A 6,866-nucleotide genomic window follows, 5' to 3' on the forward strand; every position below is an offset into this window, starting at 1 on the left:
TGTCAGCCCAATTTCATTTTGAGCAGGTCAGGACTATTTGGAGGACTGCGTCCCCCTTTCAGAGAGGGTTTGGGGAAGGAAAGCCTGTAATGATCTTCTGGAAATATCTCTTACAGAATGTCTTCTACACCACCATAGCAGGGGTGCGGGCTGAGTTAACATCACAGGTTGGGCTCAGAGAGCAGGGTCAGCTCTGGACCACTAGTCTTGAGCCTTAATGCTGAAGAGTTTTGTGTAAGAACATACATCTTTTTAAATGAAACTGCCTGAAATCTGAATTACATAGCAGGCTCTCCCTGTTATTTCCAGTGCTTATTCCGAACCACTCAGTTACTCATAAAATGCACCCCAAAAAAATATTTCTTAGCTGGTAGGTTGAAATGTCAGTGCAACAAGCCGGGACTTGGGCAAATATTTGTCAAGGTGTTCACACATGTTTTCCTGGCTCACAATAAAGCTGTTTTTCACTACCCCTGTATCCTCTGTGTTTATGAACTTGTTTGCCCTTTCTTCAGAAACACCAATCAGAAAAATAGAGTCAGAAGTCGTAAAGCCACGAAGCTAGGTGTAAGTCAAAACATCAGCTTTGCCAGTATCAGCTGCTCTCCTGAAAGCTGTTCCAAGTTTCTCACAACTTAGAGGAAAAGTGAGTAGGAATTAGAGGCACGATGAAGGCTCTAGTTCAAAATTCATTCCTGCTAGGTTACACCTACATCTGCTATGTTGTTAATCATTAATTAATATCTCTAGAAATAGTTACCTAAATTAATATTATAGACAGAGAGAAATATAACTGCATAGACTTTTTTTTTTTTAATGTTGTCATTCAATCTATCAAGATGCTTCAGAAGAATAAAAAATAGTTTAAGATTCAACCTGGTGCCCTTCCTCTCTTGCAAGGCTGCTTTGAAATGTGCTTGTTCAATACGGCAGCAGCTCAGACCTCAGTTTTCTGTTGAAAACTGCCTTGGAAAGCAGGGTCAGACTGCAAAACCCTGGGAAAAAAGGTGGAATAGAGACAGAAAAATCTGTGCATTCACTTGAACTTCAAACAGACACCAATTCCTCAGACCAAAATATGAAGAGTTGTTATTTCAGCGAATGACTGTCTCCTGAAACAGAAAACAACAACTATTTGTTGGTAGCCTCAACAGAAACACTGAGTATTCAGAAGGATGGAGCTGCCTTTCAGCCTTACTGGTGACTTCTCAGGGCAAAATTGAGGCAGGAGACAGGTTTTGCTGTCAGCGCCCACCCCAGGAGAAAAAGCTTTTCCCAGGCTGCTGGTCTGACTTCTTCCAACCCAACGCTGAATATTTCCATCCCTCTTGCAGCTCACTGCCCCTCCAGGAGTGGAAACTGTTCCAGCTGGTACCCAAATTGTCACCCATTAACTGAAACCAGATCCCAAAGGTGCAGTGCTACAAGTCCATGGCTGTCAATAGAAAGCCATGGCTATTTTGTGAAGCCCAAACTGTGGATTTTTTCCAATTGTTCTGGTTTTTGTTTTGTTTTCATTGCGGAATGAAACAATACTGAGAGCATCCTTAATTTCTGTATAATTTGGAAAATCATCTAGATCAGCCAGTTCTGTGATAACTGTATTATTAACTCAGTAGGATGCCACTGGCTTAAATCATCTCCTCTAAAATATTCCAGTAAGAAAGGGGAGGAAAGCAATAGAAAGAAGGTGAGTTGGAAGGAGAGAGAACTTACTGTGAAGAATGCAAAAGTCTCTTTGACTGTTTAATAGATAAGAATGAATGCTGCTGTTTCACTAGATCCAGCCGCTGAAATATCTAATTAAAACTGATGTGCTTATTTAGTTTCCAATTCATCACAGGTGGGCCCACATTAATGTGAAAATGAAAGTAAATTACCAGCATTTGGCAATCTCACTGAATGTCATTCACATTATTAGCTCAAATCTCAGAATGCATTTTAAAATATGGTTCATAGGTAATAATGTGCCTGAGAACAAGCAAAACCTTGAATTTCTGTCTTTTAGTGTTTTCCCTGCATGTGTGAATTCAAACTTTACAACGAATTAATGCACACGATGCTCTGTGCATAAGTGCCTTTTGGCAGAACGTTCTGGGGGAATTTCACCCACTTTCCTACCACAAATATCACTTGGGAATGGTTGTTTGTATTGGCCCCACTCCTACCTGCCCCCCTCCAGCTAGAAGCTCATAATAACTTCAAGCCATTTACTTGTAACCAGATTTCAGGCACACACTCGGATCACAGAGACCCTGTGTGTTTCAGTCACAATGTATTCAGCTTTATAAATGCACAACAGAAAGGGACAAATAATTGTGAAAATCAAATATCTTCCAGAAGTATTTGAATTTTTTTTGTAAATATTGAATTTATAGATTTTATCCATTATGTATGTTTTGAGATGGTTGGAAAAAGAAAACTAAAATGGCTTTGAGCTTCTCTTAGAAAATCTATGCAAATCTTGAAAAATATGTAATGATGCAGTTAAGCCACAGGTTTTTAAGAACTGAATGTTTACCCAGTGCTCAAGGGGAGGCTAGTTTTTTTTTTTTTTTCCAAGAAATATACATCCCTTCAAATCCAGTTTGCAGGATTCTACTAAACTGAAACTATTTTCCATCTCAATTTTTCTTTGGGTCAGTGTAACCAACATTGTACTGTACTCAGGGGCTTACCCCAGGTACTCAATGTAATCAGTCTACGAACCATAGTGATGCCAGGCTTTGGATCAAATTTCTCAAGTTCAAAAAATTATTATCTTTTACAGCTAACCACAGCATTGTCTTGAGTATTATTGATAACTTAGAACTGTAACACATGGTTACTATAGTGAAAAGGGCACTTTTTGTTTCAAGACTTCAAAGTGTTTTTTTCCCTGCTGCTCTCAAAAACAATGCTTTTTCATTTTAAAAAATAACTGTCAAAATATTTTTACTTAGTTTTAAAAATACTTACAATTCTTTTTCTGTTTTAATATTCTTCTTCACTACCCTTTTGCCACTAAAAAAGAGGAAGAAAAAACAGTGTGAGAAATGAACAAATTTTTGACATCTTTTGTAACTGGAAAAGAAGCCCAGGGAAAATAGCTGATTATTTTTTTTTTTTAGTTCATATTCTGTTTCTTAAAACACATTTTTGTCTCAAGAAAGATCTTGAAATTTAAAAAAAAAAAAGGCATACTTTTTCTTATAGAAATTACTTAAGGTAATTTATTAAACTCTGGAGTGGCATATATATTTTTATATATATATCAAAATGTAGAAGAATTTATTCACTAATTACACGTGAACTGCAGCCTGTGTTTTTACTGGACAAAACTGTTTTTTCCTTGGTCAAACAACAATGTCAAGGCACTGCAGCCCCATGCAAGCATCATTTTAGACTCAGTCTTTCATTATCAACCACAAGGAAACATTCCCAAGAGCTGCATTGAAAAGCCAAGCAGACCACAAAATCTCATCTTTTTTATAGAGAGAAAGTGAAGAAAGGGCGGAAGATGAGCCAGGGCAACTGAAAGGAGAGAAAGAGGAGGGGAGAGAAGGAAAAGGGCTAAGGATAAAAATATTGTGTCAAAGAGAAATCACATTAGACAGGAATTTAGTTTAAGGAAAGAAAGAAAAAAATACACAAACAAAGGTGATAAATCACCTAGACAATCTGGAAAAAAAGCACATATGTGACGTTAAAGGCAAAGAAAAGGAGGAAAGACAAGAGGCAAGAGGGTTGCTTGTCCAGGGGATGTGGTGGACCACGTTTAGACAATCTAAAACTGATGGCTAGGTCAGGGGTTGCAGGCCGAGCGTTTCGTCACCCGCCGAGCGCACAGGTGAGAACATCCTCCATCCCTGGTGGGAAGCACGGTCGGGGTGCCAGCAGCCCTCCAGTGGGGCGAGGAGGGGACACCGACACCCCTAGGAACACTGACAGGACACCGTCTGGGGATCACATTTTATGCCTCCACCCTACCGCAGAGCGTCCTTTTGAAGACTCATCTGCAGTACAAGTCGGGAGAAGAGGTGTAAGGCCAAGAATTTGGTACCAATAATAGGAAAGAAGTACTGTAGTTTGATGAGGGTAATAACCTTTCTAACTAGTGTCCTATCGCATTAGTTTCCCCATGAAATTATTTAAAACAGCAGGGAATCAAACATCCCCACATTATTAACCTCTAGCTCGTGCTTATTGAAGAAAATCAGGCAGATATTTTATGGGTCCTGCGCAGCTGGTGAACCTGGCGTCCCAGACGATGCCACACAGTGCGTTGGGACCAGAGGACCAGGGCTTTCCGCTGATGAAGCACAGCCCTCCCTCTGTGCCCCAGCTCTGGTGGGCTGGGACCATCCCCAGGACAGCCGCCGCCACCGCTCTCCGCTCCCTCTGCCTTTCTGCCCGGCTACGTGGGGCTCAGGGTTTCCCCATCCGCTCTGGGAAGGCAAATATCCGAAAATAAAAGAGGATGCTGTGTACGCTTCAAATCGCAACACAACGTCAGGGTAACACCAGAACTGGCTCTCGCCCGGCACTAAGGTGGCTGCTGCACTATATAACGCAGCTCTTAATATTGAATACATTTTTTTTACATGAAAGCTAGTCTAGATTTGCTAAACATTGCAGAGGAAATATTTTTAAAGCCAAATGAAGACTTTTTTATGAAAAAAAAGCAGAAGTTTCAATCCAGAAATTGGCCAGGCTGGGAAACCAAAGCATTGCATCATCTTTCTTAGGTCACTTGCGCATTTTCTAATGTGTGACAAAATACCATACAGAAGAAAAACAAGTAGCCACATTCAAAAGTGGTCATTAGATAAGACCGTAAATTTGTATCATTTAAGGACAGAGCTGAGTCATCTAAGTGATTGACTCTCCCTACCTATTCACAAATTGTGTTGGGAAACAATTTAGAACATTTTTTTTTAAATTGTGACCGGTGTTGTTTGGCTGGGGATCCACTGCTGATATTTGGGTTTAAACATTCTATTTTGTTTAAATTAGTTGTGGGGAATGTGTTTTTTTCTGTTGCCAACAAATATGTTCTGTATTCCCAGCAAAACTCATATGACTGTCTATTTTTCAAATGTTTATGCTTATGAAGTAAACCTGTACTTTTGTAAAATGCTAAGGAACTCAGTACAACAGGAAGTTGTTTAAATGCTATTTTGAAATATTTAAGCCTTTGGAGGGCAGGTTCAGATTTTTAAGGGTTTACTTTTGACATTTGTGAAGATATACATACATAAATTATTGGTAACACTGAATTCCAGCACTGGAAATGCAGCGAAGGACCTTGGCGGCACCAAAATGAACAGCTGCTTGCGAAGAGCCTGCCTTCCCAAACACCCAGAGGAAGGTAGGGAGCGCTGAAGTGTTGGCTGAATATTCAAAAAACATTGCAAAGAATAAACCTCACCAAAAAACCAAAATGTGAGGAACACACTTCTGTTTCCAACACCCCTTGGGCAGCACTGCAGGAAGGACCTGGCTGTACATTTTACACCTCTGCTATGCGCTCATACATACATGCTTTTTTAAAAAACAAACAAACAAACAAGCAAAAAGGCCTTATTACTATCTCAGTGACTCTGAATAACATTGGCATCTCATAGAAAAGAAGTATTTCCCATGTACAGCGCCGCATAATCATCCAGCTGCACGGTGGGAGGTATTTGCTATCTCCTGAAGTATCAGTTATAAGCCCTGGCGGGACTGCGACTGGCAGAACAACAGGATGATCCGCTACGATCAAATGGATGGTTCAAAGGAGCTGGGGGGGAGATGAGCGGGCATCTTCTGATAGCAAATGCAATTCAACATTTGAATGAGAAGGGCAGGAGAGTTTTATGGCGTCGTTTATGGTGTCATAGGATCATTTTGGTGAGATCCATCATCTATAGTCTACGTCACCTTCGTGCAAAGACGTGCCTGTCAAGAACAAGGACCGTCGCTACGTCTGGGGGTGTGCTCACATGTCGTAATAAAGACGGATTCCTCTACCGAGGGTTTACAAGCCAGGTTTATGACCAAACAATGTACAGATGTAATACACAAACACAGCCGAAGAGAGGAAAGGAGATAACAGTAAAATGAGCATGCATTTTTCATAATAGGCAGTAATTTCATGGCTTAATTTAATCAATGGTCTAACTAAGTGCGGTACCTTGCTTTTCTCCTGTACTTGTAAGTTTTAAGGCCTCATTAACATAGAATGTGTGTGGAATATTTTATGGGGACTTATTCCATGTTAAGTAGTGGCCCCAACGAAAAGTAAATGTTTACCAACCATCATTACAAAAGGTAGGTGAGGTGTTCTGCAATCATTTACATTTCCTGTAGTAAGAACAGCGAACAACTGCTGAATTTTGGATTCTGCTATGTGGGAAGTGCAAGCCAAGGCGTTTAAGGGTGTTCACAACGTTGTATTATCTGACTCCCACTTACCACCGTGTTACATTTGGAAAGGGTTCTGGGATCTGCTGACAAAAGAAGAGGTTTCAGCACCATAAGTTATTAGGTGTCGCTGTAAGAAAAACATTTCCATGGAGAAGAGGAAAGCGCTACATCAGCTTAGATGGTGAAGGTGAGTTCTGCTCTGAGTTGGGGGAGAGGGGAAGAAGGCTCAGAGTCTGTCAACGGTTTCCCTAGAAAAACAGGTTGTGTGTGACTTGGCAATAAGGTATTAACATGAATATATGCACAAGGTGAGAGGTAATGGCCTTTTACTTTTGTCCGCTGTCAATATTCCTATTTTTACCTTCCACATAAAGCTGACCTCCAGTACGATGTAGTCTCAGGAATACCTGCACAGGTTTGGCCCAGAAACTGGCTATTCAGATATATACATATATATATGACCGCACGCCTTTAAT

The sequence above is a fragment of the Vanellus vanellus genome, assembly GCF_965231255.1.
Source record: "Vanellus vanellus genome assembly, chromosome: 2".
Taxonomy (NCBI): domain Eukaryota; kingdom Metazoa; phylum Chordata; class Aves; order Charadriiformes; family Charadriidae; genus Vanellus; species Vanellus vanellus.